The 19,992-nt window shown below is 39.2% G+C and overlaps 1 protein-coding gene across 1 annotated transcript in view; it reads left to right on the plus strand.

Annotated features, from left to right (window-relative positions):
- Positions 1–1,170: 1,170 nt before the first annotated feature.
- The window catches only part of CD36 (CD36 molecule (CD36 blood group)), an 81,260-nt gene continuing 62,438 nt past the window's right edge, over positions 1,171–19,992 (plus strand). The window contains exon 1 of the mRNA XM_080818191.1: positions 1,171–1,375. The gene's annotated coding sequence lies outside the window, so the exon portion shown is untranslated. The remainder of the gene's footprint in view (positions 1,376–19,992) is intronic.

The raw sequence follows: 19,992 nt of genomic DNA on the forward strand, positions 1-19,992 counted from the left end.
TACGTACAGGTCAGCATCACTTAGAAAGTGGTAACCCAAAGTCCATTATTTTTCTCTAATGTCATTCTGTAAGACATACTATTAAAATATTTAGTACCTCAAAATACTTGTTGCCTCAAAAATCTCAGGGAAGCCGTGTGACTTTTCTAGTTCCTCTGTTCAGTGCTCGCTTCGGCAGCACATATACTAAAATTGGAACGATACAGAGAAGATTAGCATGGCCCCTGCGCAAGGATGACACGCAAATTCTAGTTCCTCTGTTCACTTCTAATATAGAATTAGATTCTTTTTTTTTTTTTTAATTTATTTGTCAGAGAGAGAGAGAGGAGCGAGAGTGAGCACAAGTAGACAGAGTGGCAGGCAGAGGGAGAGGGAGAAGCAGGCTCCCTGCCGAGCAAGGAGCCCGATGTGGGACTCGATCCCAGGACACTGGGATTATGACCTGAGCCGAAGGCAGCTGCTTAACCAACTGAGCCACCCAGGCGTCCCTAGAATTAGATTCTTAAATGATGAATCCTAGAAAGTGATTAATTAGAAAGTTTGCCATCATATCTTCAGAGTAATAACTTTAATCATAGTTTTGCAGGCCAAAGGCAATCTTATTTATATATTTACAAATAGTACTGAACAAAATTCAGTTGAAATCAGCTACATTACACAACTCTATGGAAAGATTAACTTAAACCAAAGCTCCTGGCAATGCATAACACTTTCTGCCTCACTGAGCCAACAATAAAGGACCAAATTACTTCCCCACCATGTAAGAGAAAAGATAGCAGAGAGTTTACCAAAAAGACATTCACATTTAAGGACTCGCCTGAAAAAGAAAGTACAAAAAAAGTTAAGTAATTCTTAATATTCACTATTCTGTTTCTTTTATACTTAACCAGAAAAGGAGATTTTGAGCTTGTCTCTATGCTATCACAACAAATGATAATTATGGAGAGAAGCAAATTGATTACTAATGATTATTTGATTTCTCATGTTTCATAAGCACAGAAACTATTTTTTATGGGACATAAAAGGTTTTAATAGGAAAAGGATTATAGGTTTTATTTTCCTCAACGGAGGCACAAAATGAATGAGATTTTTCAAGTTAACTTTCATTCCATCTGGCTCAGGTGTCAGGGATCTATATTTATCTCGAGTTAGGCATGCGCCTCAAGAGCTGAAGGCTCAGGATGTCAATGGCTTTCAGATGTCAGGATAACCTTAAAGACAGATGAATGGTCAAGACCCCGTGCCTCATTTCTGAGTTCTCAGCTGCTGTGCTGTGGAAATCATGTGTTTATTTTCTGCGTCTCCTCCTACAACAGTGTCTCTGAAGCCACACTTCAGATCCTACTTCTAGGCAAGCAAGCTACTGCAGAAGTGGGTGAGCAAAATATTTTTACTTAGGGGTGAGGTTATAAATGTCTTCGTTGTGGAAGGGCTATCATCTAGTAAATATTAATAATCATTATTTTTAACTCTTTAAGAAGATCATACTATCTGTTCTAATAATTTAGTCTAGGATGCTTTTTTTTTTTTTTAACATTTGTAAGCTTTCAACTAAAGAGATGAATAGCCTTTTGACACTTAAACAATTCTACTAGTCTCCAAATTCATCTTTTGATATTTCCATTTGCCCCTCTTCATGGCTTTGACTTCGAAAGTATAAGAAAAACATAAATCTCTTATTTCAAAAGTGTAATTTTACTGGAAATCTTATTCCTTCAGATTCTCTAAGTTGATAATGGCTTGTCCCAACCTAGTCTGTTATTTTAATTTTGTTTACCTTCTTCTAAACTTTAAAAATATTATCCTTTTGAAAAGGACACTAAAAATCTGACCAATTAAATGTTTCTCTTCCAAATTGGAAAAACTTCTATTTATTTTTTTAAAATGAGACTAGAGGTTGAATGACCTTTGTTCTTGGGACTCTGAAAATGTTTTTTGGCACACCATTAAGACTAACAAGTATATTTAAGAAATAATTTAAAAGATCAAATCCTCTTAAGCTGACTCGTAGAAGGAAAAAAAAAGTAAAAATCTTTATATATACTTACTGATCACTGGTGACAATACAAATTATACTGACGGTGGGAACCAGATAACTTATTGTAGAGGGAGAGGGTTTTGTCACATAGCAGAACTTTGCTACCTGGGGTGTTTCGTAGCAAGGCTGTGTAAGATCAGAGAACACTGCAGAGAATGACAGAGGAGGACTTACGCAGAAAGGAAACTTAAGGACATACTTAGCTTACGGACAAAACCAGATGCTGATTTAAAAACAGTCCCCTCTGACACCCCACGCTATTTTTAAAAGTTTCAAAAAGAATTGGGTAGAGTTCTTTACCTTTAAAAGATCATTTCCTTTTGTTCTTTGGAGAAGTGGTCGTTTGGAGCTGTGCTGAATTCTGGGGAGAACATTCTGAACTGATGCTTACAAAAGTGTTAACTTCTCGTCCACTCCCTGCGTGAGAACTCACAGCTCAGGTGGGAAGTGGATCAGATGAAGAGAAACAGGCAACCTGTCTTGTTCTCAGGTACACCTGACTAAATAATGAAAGCGGGATTTGTAGGGCAATACACGAGACTCCTGTAATCCTGACAAGGAAAGGAGAAATACTTTCAGATGATGTACAACGCAAACACTAATTATTTGGAATCTGATCCTTTTGTAAAGGACAATGACAACTTTGCAGCTAACTGTTTTGAGAGTTTAAGAAAGCAAACACCTGAGGCTAATAAAACGATTTTCACCTGGGAAAAGTTAAGCTTTTGAACTCAGAAGAATCATTGTCAGGCAAAAGCAGGGGGAAGGAGAAAGGTGGGGGAACTTTAATGTGGCTAACAAATCAGTAGTAAAGACTATTTAAGACTGCAGAGCAGGCCAGTTAAATGGAAGAATATGTTTTTCTTAGAGTGAAGAAATACATAGTAATCTACTGATGTTAATGTGACTGTGGTGAATTTTGCTTTTAGCACAAATGGCTAATTAGGATTATTCATTAAGGAATTTAATCTTAGTATTTACAAACTAAACTTCACAGAATTCTGAAATTCAAAAGAAATGCTTTAAAACAAATGACAAGGGAAAATGTCTTTTATTGGTCTGTTGCTTGTTTTTCATTGTTCTTTGGATGAAAACTGCTACGTGCATTACCACTTTCCTGCAGCCTGTAGGAAGTGTTCTGAAGTGAGGAACGGGGAGGTGTCTGCAGGTAAAGTGACCTTGTGTGTTCATCGGGTTCCTGGAATCCTAAATTCTGCTGGGTTAAGTGTGATTCTCTCCATCATAAACAATGAACTGTTGTCAGGAAAAAGGAAACAGTCTAAAAAAACTAGCTTAAGTGCAGGGAGAATAAAAAAAGAAACACAGTTTTGTAAATAATTAGTGTTACTGTTTGTTGTATTGTAGCAAAGTGCAGAAATTGACTAAGCCACTAGAAACTTTTGTCTTTTACTAAAGACAGTGAATGTATGCCCCTAGTTTCCCCATGAACTTTCTAGCCACTTGTTTATGAAGGCTGGTAAGGTGGATTCTGTTTTGTGTCTTCTGAGGAATTTAGCTGTGTGGAAATTGAGTAACACTTTAAAGAAGGTGTTTGGTGGTACATTGTTAAATTGTTTAAAATGTTTTGAAATATACCCAGAGACCTTTGTCACACAAACACTATCATCTGAAAGAGGAAATGACAGAAAATTGGCAAGCATCATTGAGGGGCATAGCAAACAGCTTGGCTACATTCATTAAGGAGTCCAGAGTGTCCCCAAATAGAAAAGCATTGTTCAGTGCTTGTGAAGTTTAAAAGCGGAATAAGAACAGTGCTTTTTCCAAAAAAAAAAAATTAGTTTCATCTCTTAACGTTGTTTTTCTCATTAAGTCTTCCAAATATAAATGTTACATTTTTTCCCACTTTAATTTTTAGGAAATCAAAAAATATTAGTAGTCATGTCATAGTTTTAAAAATTAAGAACACAGTCTAAACAAAATTCATGTGGAGGCCCATTTTATCCTATTCTGGAATCTCATTATTACTCCATTTGAAATGTAACAGATGCCATTGTAAAGTGTCCTTCCTGTATCTCAATCTGGGAAGTTTTAGAAACGAAGTAATAAGAGTTAATTTATTCAGGACACTGGCTCCATAGCATGGACCCTAAACACAGTATCTTTATAGAACAGGCATAAATTTGCAATAAGTGAGTGGGATCTTTTCAACAAGTGTTGTTACTTTAAGAGTGAACCCTAAAACAGCAAACCTGATGGAATCAACTATCTGTCAGTCATGTATTCATTGTCGCATCCATTAAAATATACATACGAGCATTTACTATGTGTCAGACACTGTTGTAGGCTCTAGAGAACATGATTAACAATATTGTGCTGGATGTTTATAAGGATCCAGGATCTTTCTTCAGGTGTTTGTTCTCCCTCGCACCCCCCCCCCCCGCACCCACCAGGTTGTAAATTTTGTTTATATGGAATGAAACTTTTTTTTTTTTTAAGATCTTATTTATTTATTTATTTGACAGACAGAGATCACAAGTAGGCAGAGAGGCAGGCAGAGAGAGAGGGAGAAGCAGGCTCTCCATTGAGCAGAGAGCCCTATGCAGGGCTCAATCCCAGGACCCTGGGATCATGACCTGAGCCGAAGGCAGAGGCTTAACCCACCGAGCCACCCAGGCACCCCAGAATGAAATGGTTTGATGAAAGTTTCAAAAAAACCTGTTAACTTAGTAAATGATAAAGATGTAGGATGACTTTTGTGGACACTTTCTGCACCACTGCACACAGACCTCATAATGAATCATGTCTCCTGAAGAAGATGGGCTGGACAGGTGACTGCTAACCTTATAGAACTGGAAGGAAGAGACTGGGCAGAGTTACTTCCTTTGCCCGTGTCCAGCTTCTTGTCACTGCCCCTACAGGTGAGCAATGCATTCTTAAAAAGCTAAGGAGCTAACAGAAAGCACGTAGAAAACCCTTCTGGAATACGATCACGTAACTGCTTGCGTACTCTCATCTTTGGGTTTGATAGCTCCTTAGGCTTACTTTGTGATGAACTATTTCACCTGAATGGGGGAACCAACACTCCTCTAAACTTTAGCTCCGTCTCTTGGAGGGGAAAGGAAAGACATCTAGTTTCTCTGGAAACTTCTAGTTTCTGGGAGCCATCTCCTTTTCAGAGCTGCTTGGTCGAAAGTTAGATCTAAGCCAACACATGGAGGGGCAGTTACAGAGCAGGAGGACACAAGCTGTGATAACTATAATGAACGGTGATTAGACCTTCACTGTGCCCTTTGGCGAGGCTGTAAACTCCAAGGAGGCAGGGGTCATTTGTAACTGAGCATCAGCACTGCCTCGTGCCTGACACAGAGTAAGCCCTCGATAGTTAGATTTTACTCCTTTATTCAATACAAAAAGTTTTACATCTAAATCTTTCCTAACCCAAAATGTTCACCTTCCACTAAGCGCTCTAAAATTTTCAGAAGTTTTAATCATTTAAATCTTTTTTTTTTTAAAGATTTTACTTATTTAATTGACAGAGATCACAAGTAGGCAGAGAGGCAGGCAGAGAGAGAGGAGGAGGCAGGCTCCCTACGAGCAGAGAGCCCAAGGTGGGGCTTGATCCCAGGACCTTGAGATCATGACCTGAGCTGAAGGCAGAGGCTTAACCCATTGAGCCACCCAGGTGCCCCAGAAGTTTTAATTTAAACATTTAAATGCATCTCTTATGCTTGGTGCTTTAAAAAAAAGTAACCAAATGAGTACGAATCTCTACCACAAAGTGATAGATCTGCGCAGTGTCTTGTGTGTGAAATCCTTTGGTAGGCGCTTTCATGGAAGGTTACCACGATGAGCACCACTCCTCCCTTCTCAGCACGACTGGGGTTTTGTTATTCTGTCATACAGGGTAGATCGTCTGTTAAAAATTGAATTATGAAGTGTAACACACAAGTATTCTGTAATTCACATAACACGGATGATCTCCCAGTGAGTCAAGTCCATGAAGTTCATTTATTTCACCAAATGCCACTGATTTCTTAGTCCTCCTCCCACCCCCCTCTGCGTGCAAAACTCAGATATGCTTGTTTCGGCATTCAGTCTGCAGTCTACTCTGTGTACCAAGTTTTGGAGAATAAGAGAAAATCTCTTATTTCTATCCGTTCCATTCTCCATAGGGTCCAATGGTCATCTTCTAGATTTGCTAACCCGGCCCCAAGTACAGATTATGATTCCTCCACTTCTCACACACTTAATGGGAAACCACAGCAAAGAGAGAATATGTTGTTTGCAAGCCTAGTCACACACAACCCCAGAATCCTCCCTTGGGGTGGAAGGAATGGCCAGCTGGTGGGAGAGGCATAATCATCCTCTGTTGTCTTCTTCTTGGCCAGGGGACTGCCTTCGGTTTTCCAGACCTCTGTATTGCATCCTTATCCTGCCCTGCTCTTATGATAATTCAGTGACGTTTTATGTTTTACCCAATGAAGTCAGGAAAAAGAAGATGAAGCAGGGAAAATGGTAAATCCTGGTACTCAGAGGCACACTGTAGGAAGCTCACTGTGACGATGCCCATTATCTTCTCTACCCCATTAATATTCCTCTTAAGTAATAGAGGTGCCATTTTGTTTTTCTCTCTCAAATCTCCCACACAGAACTTCTGTACATAGTAACCGCAGGAACATTTCTGAAGCTGAAATCCTGTAGAATAAATAAAAGCAGTTGAAACTCACTGAATGGTCTTTTGTGAAAAGAGAGCGACTTACTAATTATCTCCCATGGCAAAGCAACAGCTATGAAGCTTGGCTTTTTTTCTGAGGTTTAAAGCTGGAAGTCGACTTTCGGCAGCTCTCCCAACGTTCACAGTTGCTCCCAGCAAAAGCTGCAAACCTTAGAAGTGGGAAGAGTTCTTAGCATACTCTTAAACCAAGATCCGCTGATTTTTATAAATGAGGACTCCGAAGCCCATAGATGTTAAATGAGCTGTTTATGCCATTGCCTAATAGGCTTTGAAGTGACAGTCCCCTGTTTCCTTGTCTTCAGTTTTTTAGGGCCCCATTCCCCATCAGCACCTACTAAGTGACCTTGTCAGTTTTTATAGTTTTGCCAATAATCTATACATTCAAGAGAACACAAATCTGTATCTCGTGGCCCCAGTGCTTGCTGATCAAGGTCTCTACGTGGACGCTTGGTATCCTGTGTTGAAAGTACCTGACCCCTTTAAACTTATAGTTTAGTCTCCTGTTTCATGATGTGCATTTTACGTTCAAGATTAAACTGAAAGCAACCCCAGGATAGGTATGTCACTTACTATGCTTGGATCGATCCTCATGTTGAGTAAAATGTATGTACATACATAGACTCTGCAAACACTTACTTCTTAAACAAATGAATAGGTTGAATCGGTAATTATATCCTGCCAGTGAAACCAGAAATTATAACCACTCTGATCACAATGATGTAAAACAATTAGTATTTAATGAGAGGCATTGTAAACCATTGGTGGAAACACTGTCTCTGTTGTCCGTTTGAAAAGGTGTGAAATTTGGATCTGCCATTTCCCTCAGCCATGACCCTGGCAAAGTTGGTAAACTTCTCTGAGCTTCTAGTTGCTCATCCGTAAAATGGGGATGATGAAAGTACCTACCTCATAAGTCAATTGCTCAAAGTCAGCGAGTTACTGCATGTAAGGTATTTACGCAAGTGCCTCGTACGTGATAAGTGCCTAGAGGGATTAACTATTGTTATTTCGCAAATTAATTTAGACATGGGTAGTGTTAGCCTCATTTTAAGAATGAGTAAACAGAGATTAGGAAACTGGCCCAGGATCTTGCAGCTAGTTCAGTGAAAATGGCATAGACCTAACCTCATCCCACATCCACATCTAGTCCTTGTATTTCCTCTCCATTCTTTGCTCTAGAGCCTGAAACGTAGGACCCCTTCTTGATTTTTTTTTTTAAAGATTTTATTTATTTATTTGACAGACAGAGATCACAAGTAGGCAGAGAGGCAGACAGAGAGGGAGGGGGGAAGCAGACTCCCCGCCCAGCAGAGACCCCGATGCGGGACCCGATCCCAGGACTCTGGGATCATGACCCGAGGCGAAGGCAGAGGCTCTAACCCACTGAGCCACCCAGGCGCCCTTGATTTTTTTTTTTTTTTAACCTTTACCTAGCTAATTATTCAGTAAGGCTGAGCTATTCCTGCTACTTTCTAAGTATCTCTCCATCTCTACTAAATATTTCTGAAATCTTTCTCAACTACTTCCTTCCCAGCCACTACTTTAATTCAGACCATATAATTTTCTGCCTGGGTTATTTTCAAAAGATTCCTCTGGGTTTCTGTCCAATCTGTTCCTACATCATGCCAAAGCCATCTTCCTAAACCTAGATTTTATTATGTATGCCTTCCCTAAAATTCTTGAGTAGCTCTAGATTGCTTTCAAGAGAAATTCCTGAGAGAATGAATTCCTGGGTCTTCAGGCACGCCTCCCGGTCTGGTGGGGGCTGTGGTAGGACTTCACATTGTCATCTGTGCTTGTCTCTCTAATATCCCATCTTCTCTTTCCAAACCCATACCTGGTACCAAAGCCTTCTCAAATAGCTATATTTACTCAGTATTTTTTTTTTTAAAGATTTCTATGTTATTTTAGAGAACGCACAGGGTGAAGGGGCAGAAAGAGAAGGAGAATCTCAAGCAGATGCTCCTGAGCAGGGAGCCCAATGGGAGATGACAGATGGGGCAGGTGCTTGATCACATGACCCTGATATCATGACCTGAGCTGAAATCAAGAATCAGAGGCTTAACAGATAGAGCCATCCTGCCATCCTGTCAGTGTGTGTTTTCTCATGGAGATTAAATATATACACACATGTACATATATAATATATTTATATTTATATTATTTACATTTATATATAAATTATATAATTTTATGTATTTATAAATAAATTATATAAATAACATAAATATTTATATATAAATAGATAAATAAATATCTTTTCTCCCTTTTACCCTCTCCCACTTACTTTACCTGGACCTGTATCGTATACCTCTCAAGTAAGCTAACACTTTTTTCACCACAATGTCCTTCGTCACCCTTCCCCAATGCACTATTCTTCTCCCAACCTTGGTGTACGTGTAACAGTGTAAAATAATTTGCAATTATTTGTAAAATTGTACAAATACAATTATTTGTAAAGAGACAGTAATTGTCTCTTTACAAATGTATCTTCCTAGCCATGCCTTGAGCTCCTTGAGGGGAAATAGCAGCTTTTTGTTTTGTTTGTTCTCCCATTTTTCCCAGTCAGAAGTCCAGACTTAGACTACCTCAGGAATTTAGTTTACTCTTGCAAAGGCTACAGAAACATTTGCCAGTGTCACTAGAGAAATGAGTCTAAGTAAGTGAGAAACTAAGTTAATGATTCAGACGATGATAGGGAAGTGGCTTCAGAAGTAATCTGGAGCTTTCAAGAATGAGGAAGAGTTTGATAGGGGAAGTGATGCAGTATTAGAACCTGCAAAAGTGGGTGCCTGGGTGGCTCAGTTGGTTAAGGGACTGCCTTTGGCTCAGGTCATGATCCCGGAGTCCAGAGTTGGGCTTGCTGCTCTGCAGGGTGTCTGCTTCTCCCTGTGATCCTCCCCCCTCTCATGCTCTCTCTCATTCGCTCTCTATCAAATAAAGAAAGTCTTTTTTTTTTAATATTTTATTTATTTATTTGACAGAGATCACAAGTAGGCAGAGAGAGAGGAGGAAGCAGGCTCCCTGCTGAGCAGAGAGCCCGATGTGGGGCTCGATCCCAGGACCCTGGGATCATGACCTGAGCCGAAGGCAGAGGCTTTAACCCACTGAGCCACCCAGGCGCCCCTAAATAAAGAAAGTCTGAAAGAAGGAAAGAAGGAAAGAAAGAAAGAAAGAAAGAAAGAACTCGTTAAAGTGATTGCAAAAAGCCTGAAGCAAGAATTTGTGTATCTCCTGGGCTGTGATGTGGTGAAGGGAGCGGAACCAGAGCTTGGTTCAGGTTGCAAGCATGACTACTCAGCAGGTGCTTGCTATGTGGGCAAAGGGTGAAGGGCAAGATAAGATTAGGGAAGGACAACACTGATGGCTGAGCCAAACTCAGAGTCTGATGTAGTTTTAAATCCTTCCTTCTTTTGGAAAACAAGGACAAGCAAGGGAATGTTGGAAACTAGAGAGTGAGAAGTATTATGTCCTAGCACTCCGCTCAGTTTTGACAGCTGCTTAAAATCAGACTAGATTTAGCACAGTAGTTCTCAAAAAAATTGGTGTGTATGTGAATAACCAAAAATATTTAACTCCGTTCTCATAATACCTGCTTTTAAAAAATGTGTTGTTACGTGGCGTAATTAGCCTCATCATCACCATCATCTTGACCGCTGTTTCCTTAATCTCCTCTCACATCCTATACTTCCCACCTTACTGATTACCATTAAAATTTGATCCCTTTAAATACAAACTTTATCTTAATCCCTTTAAGAAGTTGTTTAAAATCAACCTACTATTATCTCGATAGCCCTTTATTAGGAGGGTCATTGGTTCTCTAATTATATGGTGCTGTTTCTATGTTTTGTGGCTATTAGAATTGCATAATATCTTCAATGTAGTGGCTGAGACTCCTTTCCCTTAGTGGGATTTCGGTGATAAAGACTCAACATACTTGGGACGCCTGTGTGGCTCAGTCATTAAGCGTCTGCCTTCGGCTCAGGTCATGATCCCAGCATCCTGGGATCGAACCCCACATTGGGCTCCCTGCTCAGTGGGAAGCCTGGTTCTCCCTCCTCCACTCCCCCTGCTTCTGTTTCCTCTCTCGCTGTGTCTTTCTCTGTCAAATAAATAAAATCTTTAAAAAACAAAAAAAGACTCAACATACTCTTCTAGCTTCTCTTGAAGCAGAACTATAAAGCTCTTCATTATTTCAATGTCCAGCTCCTGATGGCTTTCTCCTCCCCTGCCCTGGCTTATGTTTCTCATCTTGGCATATTCTTTTATTCTCCATTTGATACAGTTGCTCTAACCTCAAAATCATTGTTTAATGCCATTTTGCATAACTATAATCATCTCTCTTTTTCCTCATCACCATAGTATCTTCTAATTTTTCTTTAAGTTCCATTTAGTCTTCTACAACATTCTAGGGAACCGTGGTACCAAATATGTCAGAGCCTCCTGATACCAGGGGCACGAGAGCCAGGCTTTTGAGATACTTCATAGTCATCGTGTTCTTCAGCCAAAGACCAGCAGGAACACACCTGCAGTTGAACAAGTTGAGTTGATTACTCATTGCAAAGAGGGCAGAGTGTACCACAGGGAACCAAGGGTGACTCAGATAGGTGTTTGAAAGAATCTTATAGAATTTGGACTTTGATTGGGTGATTGGGTGGCAGGGGGCGGGGAGAGGGGGTGGTGACAAGGAAAGAGCTTTGCCCTGAATAGGATATTGTTGGGAAGCAGGGTAATTGTACAACTGGGTGTCTAATACAGCTAATCTAGCAGGAGGCAAGATGACACTGGCAGAGGCTGTAGTTGGCACAGAAACAGCGATAACCTTTATTAGCTGGGAAAGGGGTTGCATCTTATCTTAGTGTTCATAACTGGTCTCTGTTTGTTTATTTTTGAAAGATTATATTTATTGGAGAGAGAGAGAGAGAGAGAGAGAGAGAGAACACAAGCAGAAAGGAGGGGCAGAGGGGGAGAGAAAAGCAAGACTTCTCGCTGAGCTGGGAGCCCAATGCAGGGGTTGGATCCCAGGACCCTGGGGTCGTGACCTGAGCGGAAGGCAGACACTTAACCAACTCAGCCACCCAGTGGCCCCCATGATTGGTCTATATTTAAACACAATTTCAGAGTGTTTTGTTTTTGTCATGACCCACCATGATCATAGAGTGGCCATGTCTAAAGCTGATATTTGTGAAATTGTTCCTGTTTGACAAGCAGATACCAAAGCCTGGCTGTGAGTACCAGGCCAGTGTCCAGAGACAGCAAGACCTCCCTGTCACATAGCAGTGGGTGAGGTCCTGACATCAGGGGCAGTTTTCTCTTTCTTGTGACAAAATTCTTTGTTATTTCACTAATGAAACCTACTTCTATGATGTCCACTTTCCGCTACATTGGTGATAAGATTCTAATAGAGCTTCTTTGTAATTTTCTTCCTAAGCCCTAAGGTATAGTCAGTGCACTGAGTATTTTAATACAAAATTTTATTTATTTTATGCTAGCATTTTTTTTATGATTGTATTTATGTATTTGACAGAGAGAGACAGCGAGAGAGGGAACACAAACAGGGGCAGAGGGAAAAGCAGGCTCCCGGATGAGCAGGAAGCCTGATGCGGGGCTGGATCCCAGGACTGTGGGATCATGACCTGAGCCAAAGGCAGACGCTTAACAACTGAGCCACCCAGGCACCCCTATGCTAGCATTTTGATGGTTAGTAAGAACCACAAGAGATCGATCTGTGTGTAACTATATGCATACGAGTTTCGGGAAGTGATTCATTTCTTTGCACTTGTACTATAAAAATAAATTTGTTATGTAAATGAAAAAATATACCATTAACTGATGTGATATAAAGGGAATGAAATCTTAATTTCACTTAGTGAAAGTTACTTGTGGAGAAATCAGAGGGTCTTTCCACTTAGTACACAGGGGAAGAGCTTAATTAATCAGAGACTGTAGAGTCTTGGAGTTGAGAATTACTATAAATCAAAGTATTTCTGGAAATAGATCTAAGTTGAACTTAAATAAATGTGGTTAAAAATAAATATGCCAAACTTCTACTTAGATATTCTAGATGCCTCCTAAAATAAATGGCATAATCTTACTTTTTCTTTTACATAATAGACTATCATTGTAAGTTTTGCTTGAAAGAACATCTAGGAAGTGATTCAAGTTCATGATTGAATAATGTTCAATATTTTAGTAATGTGTGGATTTAAAATCATTAGAAACATTGACAAATACCCCATGCTTATAATTTGCTTTAGAACTTGTTAGGCTTCTGTAGAGGAGGTGTGGGTTGGGATGGGACAGGTTGTGGGGGCAGTGGGGAAAAGATGAGATAAAACACAAATTAAGCTTGATTCCATAAGTCACATATGGAAAAAATAGTTTTCACAATGTAATATTTAAGACACTTGGAATATTGTGAAATATACCACTCGTTTTATATGTACTTACTTTTTAAACATGAGACGCATCATAATCCAAGATTTCAGTCCCATATGTAAGATTAAATTTCTCCATCTTTGGGTTTTTTTCCGATTAGTCTTAAAAGAGAATACAGGCAGTACAAAATAGAGATTTGTTTTTCACCTCTGCTTTTTTTTTATCGTATTATCTTGTTAATAAATAGAAGTTATTTTCATTGAACTTTATAGAATTTGCCCTTTAGTTGCCCTGAAGATAGAATCTAAACAAAGAAAGATGTGCATTTTTTATTTTCCCTGTAAGATTTACCCTTTTGCATGATCCTATTTCATCTTTCCTGCTTTCAAGTGAAACATGTAGCTTTGTTTTATGGAAGCCAGGAATAATAATTTACCAAATGGGAAACTGAAATTGAGAAGTTAAAACTCCAGTTCAACATTTCAACTGTTAATTAAGCAACAAGGCTTAAGTCTTTTTAAATATTACAGATATCTGTTAGGAGCCCGGGTGATGCGGGTTTATTCAAGGCTTGTACAACCACTGGAAGCACTTTGGATCCTGAAATCCTGATAGTTCAGTGGTTATAGCAAGATCCTGATAATTGACTTGATTCCTTGTTTTTAGTAATAAAAGGGAAATAAGACCAATAAATATAAAAATATCCATTTGTTACTTGGGAAATTAGTATTCTGGACAGTGTTCTTCTCTATTTTATGCAGGGTCCAATTTGCATAAATGTACTTGTGGATATGCATTTTCTTTTATACTGCTGGAAGTTTGCTACAGATAATCAGTAATTACTGCTTTTTGTAATGGTCAAAGTAATTAATTACTGCTTTTTGTAATGGTCAAAGTATTTTTGTGTGCTCAGTTTAGCAAGAGATACCTATTTTAAATGGAAATAAAAGAGGATTAAGGCCAATCACTTTCCTTACCTGAAACATGCCTGCACTTGGTGTTTTTCCGCAAACTCTTCACACATCTCAGATATTGTTAAAACAGTTGTTATGACTTAGGTCAGAATAAAATGGCAACTTTCTCCTCCTGCCTATATCTAATCCTTGTTTCTCCAGAGCATATCAGGCTTAGGGGCAAACGGAAGTGATTGTTTTTAATTGCAAAAACTAACCAGATTATTTCTTGGAAAGTCTTCGTGTTTTCCACCGGCTTAAATTCTCTTCCGTTCTTTCTCCTGTACCTCTTTAAACTGTCCTAATGCATTTACGTTTTGTGCGCCCACTGGCCAAACAAGACACTATACATACGTGCACCAAAAAGCAGGTTCATACAATCTTTTTATTTATTGGTTAACAACATAAGTTGTTAAGGTCCTTCTCAAAGTTACGCACACTAGACTGAGTAAGGCAACTGACCAGTGTCTCCTACTCATTGGTCCATGGCCTTCGTAATAGAGCCCTCTGTCTCTTGACCTTTGTTCCCCAACCTTAGCCCCCGCATCTCTCCCTCACCCCCCATGATGCTGCAGGGCTCCCCCAATTCTGCTCGACCTTGTGAGCCATACTGCAGCCTGGGAAAAGTGAGAAATTAGGAGTTTAAATGCTTCTTAATAGCAGCTGAAGACCGTGAGTGCCCTGGTTATCTGCTTTGCTATTTGTTCGCATTATATTATAGTTGGCACTTCAGCCTGTGTAAGAGAAATGCTCCGTCCTAGGTTCCTTTGGATGTTAGTGTTTTTGTCTCTGCCTTTACTGGGGCTATTGGTTCAGCTCTTACTCCGTTTTCACTACTTCTCCTCTTCCTAACCCTGCTGTTAGGCTCCAGAGCCCCGTGAAACAGGCTTTGCAGGATAATTTCTCCCAGTTAGGAGGAGGACTCTAGGGGCTAGCTTCTCAGTTTGACGACCCCCTTGCCACGGCTGCTGCCATAACTGCAAATATTCCCATGACCCCGTTCTGTCTAGAATGACTCTATCTCCTCCTCGTTAGACCGGATACAAGTTTTAGTTCAGAGCCTCGTGTTGTGCCAGTGTTCATTAGTCTTCTGTGGACTTCCATCCCAATTTACTGCTTTTAATACAACCCTTTATAAGGGAAAACTCTTATCTTGTCATTTCCTCTACTTACAGTTGCTTAATGAGTCTCTTCTGCTTACAGAATAAAAATCAATTTCTTAGAAATATTCAGGGGGCTTCAAAATCTTGTTACCACCCATTTTCTTCACTTTTTGCTACTTCCTTAAAAGTGACTTTGTCGTCTTCCAAATACATCATTCCCTTCTGACTTTGAATTTATTCATACTGTTCGCTTTGCTTGTCCTGCCTTTTCTTCCTCTCGCATGATTAGAAAATATCTACTTATCCATTGAAGCCCTTCCTTTAATGTATAGTGTATCCCCTCTCAACAAAACCATAATCTATTAAACACCATGTTTTTACTCATCTTGTATCCCAGTGCCAACCTCAATGTCTGGATAAAATCAGTGGCCAGTAAATGTTTAAATGAATATATGAGTAAATGAGTTTCCTAACACCTTTCCTCCCTTTTAATCCAAAGCTTGGAACTTTCTTTACTTCTATTCTTTATAATTTATCCCAGAAAAGCTTAGGAGAAAAGCTTTATGAAAACTCTTGGAGTTTTCCCCAATAGCAATTCCTAAGTGTAAAATTTATATGGCATTAAGTAGATCTGAATTCAAGTCTTAGTTACAGTTTCATGCCCTTGGACAAATTGGGCAGCTCTCAGTGTCTCAGTTCCCATCTGTAAACTGGGTGCAAAATTATTATACGGTTATGATTTTAAAATCCGAACTATGTCAAAAAAGTTGGAACTCTAAATGATTTTTAATATCCCTCTCAGGTTCAAAATTAGAAGACATGAACTTTGTTCCCTGTTCTCTTACTATCTGTGATATTGAGAAAATAAATTTTAAGGTCCCCTCTCTGCTTTTTAGCTTAAATGAGGCAGTTGTACCAGATAATCTATAAAGAATCACCCAGTCTAAGTTTACTTGATCATCCGTCATCTGAATCTATTTCCTTTCTTATGTATATATGATTACACTATAGTTTCCCAAGTATGTTTTTTTAGTTTTTTTTGTTTTAATTAAAATTGTTTGAAAAATAATTTTTTTAAGTTTTCCCAAGTGTGTTTTTAAAATTATTGACAAATGAAGATAATTTCAGCAGGGGAAAGTGTTCTAAATTTACAGGATAGATGTCTGGGAGCTGGTAGGCAACATGCTACAATATCTTGGTCAAATTCCAAACACAGAAGTAAATTTTGGTGTGTTGATTTTCTGATCTATAGGCTTGTATAGCAACTATTTATAAAGACTCTAATAAAATTTTTAGACTAAATAGGAATGATGTTAGCAAGAGAGCAGTTGTAGAAATTTCTAGCACCCATTCTGTCCCGGACACATCAATCTGAACAACTACCTACACATGAAAATACCTTCCCAAGAGCTAAGAATTCCAGGTGAGGAATTATTGTACCTGCGTGAAGCAGGTACTCTATTTTTATAAAGATGTTGAGACTATATCAGATGACCTCAATATTTTCAGTGAAGTAAAAAATAAAGCAGTTTTCTGAGAAGATAAATTTCCTGGGAAATTCTTTAGAAAATCAAGACACAGAAGAAACGAGAGAGTGATGGTAAGAGACACAAGGTTAGGAAGAAAAACTAGAGGATTGAAAGTCCTTACTGTGGACAGCTCAATTCAGATATAATATTATTTCAAAATGTATTTGATTGGGGCACCTGGGTGGCTCAGTTGGTTAAGTGTCTGCCTTCAGCTCAAGTCATGATCCTGGGGTGCTGGGATCCAACCCCGAGGTTCAGCGACAGGAGATCCAGCTCCTGTTCTTCAAGGAGCCGGCTTCTCTCTCTGCCCTTTACCCCACTAGTGCTCACTCATTTGCTGACTCTCTCTCAAATAAATACATAACATCTTGAATAAATAAATAAATGTATTTGATTACCAAATGAATGTGATTGAACACAAGTCAAATAGTATTTTAGCTCCTAAAGAAAAAAAAATTCAATTGCCCTAGTTTCCCTGTCTTCCCCCATTCCCCATGTCTCCTCCCAGGAGAAGAATACCTTGGACTTTTTCTAAATAACATACCTATAGTGTTAATGCTAATTAAAAAAAAAATTGTTGTCTTTTACACATTAGCCTTTGATTTGCTCCTGTGCAGAAGGAGGACCTCCCTTTTATTGTATACACACACAGACCCCTCCCCCAGTCACCCACTACCCCCACATATATACCTCTCCCAACCCAATCAGCATGGTTCCTTCTTGATACTACTGACTGTTTGCATTCATATTATACATTTTCTGAAAAGCAGAGCCACAAGTTGAGAATGAGTGCTTTCTTACTGGTCAAATTTATCTTTTTCTGGTGATGCTAATTGCCTCCTTCAATCTTCTTTCATCCTCCTGATCCAATATTAACTTTCCACACCACCCAGGCTTGTGATGTAATTCTTACCCTGAAACTTCCTTTAAATTTCTTCATGGAAATTCCCTTTTTGTCTCTCAGTTGTCAGACCAACTATTTCTTCAATCTTCTGTCTCCTGGTTTCTTGGTTTACTTCCTTGCTTTGATGGAGTTTCTGTTCTGGGAGTTCCTTGAGCTCCTTAGGAAAGGGTAAAGGACAAATGTGGGAACTTGCAGACATTAAAATGTCTTTACTCTCATTCTTGAAAACGTGTTTGCCTAAAAGAATGACAGAGATCATTTTCCCTCAGATGGTTGAAGAGATTGCTCATGTGACTGCTAAATTCCCAGTGTTGCTATTGACGTTGTTGTCTTTCAGACTTGTGTGTGACATTACTCCCAAGCCCACCAGAGGCTTTTAAGACCTTTTGTTTATTCTTGGTAGTGTCAAGGCTCATGAGTACAGACAGCTAGGACACCGCAGGGGCCCTATGAATCCACTGTGCTATGGCTGGGTGACTTCTTGCACTCCAGACACTTCTGTCCCTCAATTCTGGAAAGTACTCGTGAATTCTACCCTTATTCTTTCATTTTTTTTCTGGTTGTATTTTGCTTTCCCTGGAAATGGCTTCATGTGGATGTTGCCTCTGCTCTACTCCAGTGATGGTGCTCTCATGACTTCTCTGTGCAGCCAACACTCTGACTCAGATACTCCAACTGCTCTGCTGACTCTGTCATTTCTGTGAGCATCATTTACATTTTCCAGATTGCTACCTTTTATTTCCCTCTCTATGATTTTACGATTTTCTATTTCACTAGTCTCAGGATGGAATCTCTTCTCTCAGTCTAAAGACATTAATCACAAAAATATTTAGTGTTTTCTTTATTCCCTTTCCTTTTATTTATCCTTATTGTTTGCTTGTCTGTTTTAAATTTTGTCTTGCATGTCAGGTGTTCCGCAAATGTCTGATGATGGTCCATTTATGTTTAAAATGGTGGCAGATAAATAAAAATCTCATTCATATAGGTTTTCTCTTACCCAGTAGGGTAGCCACTAGCCATAGGTTCTTGAGAATTCACTTAGTCCAAAATGAGGTGTGCTATTTTTTAAAATTTTATTTTATTTTATTTACATTCAGTTAATTATAGCATATCACTAGTTTCAGAGGTAGAGGTCAGTGACTCATCAGTTGTATATAACACCCAGTGCTCATAACCTCATGTGCCCTCTTTAATGTCCATCACCCAGTTACACTATTTCCCTACCCAGAAATCCTCAATTTGTTTCCTATGGTTAATGAGATGTGCTCTAATAGTAAAATAAACTTGGACTTTTAAGACTTTGTATAAAAAAGGCAAAATATCTCATTAATAAAAATACTATAATTTTTATTTTGGTTATTAAATGCACTGTAACACTATAACATAATATATATTACATTATATACATACAGATGATTATAATTGATTAAAATGATAGTATTTATGATATTGGGCTAAATTATATATTAATATGAAAATTAATGTCACCCATTTATGCTTTTAATGGGTACCTGGACATTTCAAAAGTATGTATAACATGAGGCTCATGGTATACTTCTGTTGGACAGTACCACTCTAGAGGAATCAGGTAAGGTCCTGGCCATGTCGTCGTCCTCCTCCACGGTCCATCTCCACTAGGATGTCCTAGCAACACATTTTCTCTTACACCAGTCAGTTCCCCCAGAAAAGAATCCTGTCACTTCTGGCTTGCTAGAGTTCTGGAAATGGCAATAGATAAGGAATCAGTATGTAGAATTTCACTTAAACTTATCGCAGCGTGGATCTCCCTCGTGCCCATAACTGGGCCTCCTGCTCTTAAGCCCAGAATTCTCTGGCTCGGTACTGCCAAAGAGAAAAGACCCCACCTCTCAGCAGGGAGAGGAGGGAGAGCAAGAGGGCTGAGTGGAGTGTGTGGAGAGAGGATCTAGGGTATAGGACTTCCAAAGATATTCAACCACATTGTTCCCTGCTTCCCATGGCACCCCATGCTGCTAATCCGTGGCCCCATCTCTGGGACTCTAGAACAGATTCCTTTTGCTTCTCACTGGCTTCATGTTCTAGGCATAGATGCTGAGAATCTGACGCTCTAGGGTCTGCTGAGCAATTACCATGGGTCCATTTGCTTTCTAATTATTGAGTTGTCTCTGGCCTCTCTCACCTAAATACTGGGGCTGAACACATGCATTCATGTTTTTGTAAGCTCTGTTACTTTCATTTTAGTTAAATTTCAAGTGCAAGTGAAAATGCATGTGATCTGCCACATTGAACCAAAAGTCTTAGAAGTACTTCATCTTTCCTGTCTTCATTCTTTTCTGTCAGGTTGTGCTCAGGCATTTAAATCTCCTATAACCCAGTCTAAATATACTTAGCTCTACCTGTAGATATATCAAA

The sequence above is a fragment of the Martes martes genome (assembly GCF_963455335.1).
Source record: "Martes martes genome assembly, chromosome: 11".
Lineage (NCBI taxonomy): Eukaryota > Metazoa > Chordata > Mammalia > Carnivora > Mustelidae > Martes > Martes martes.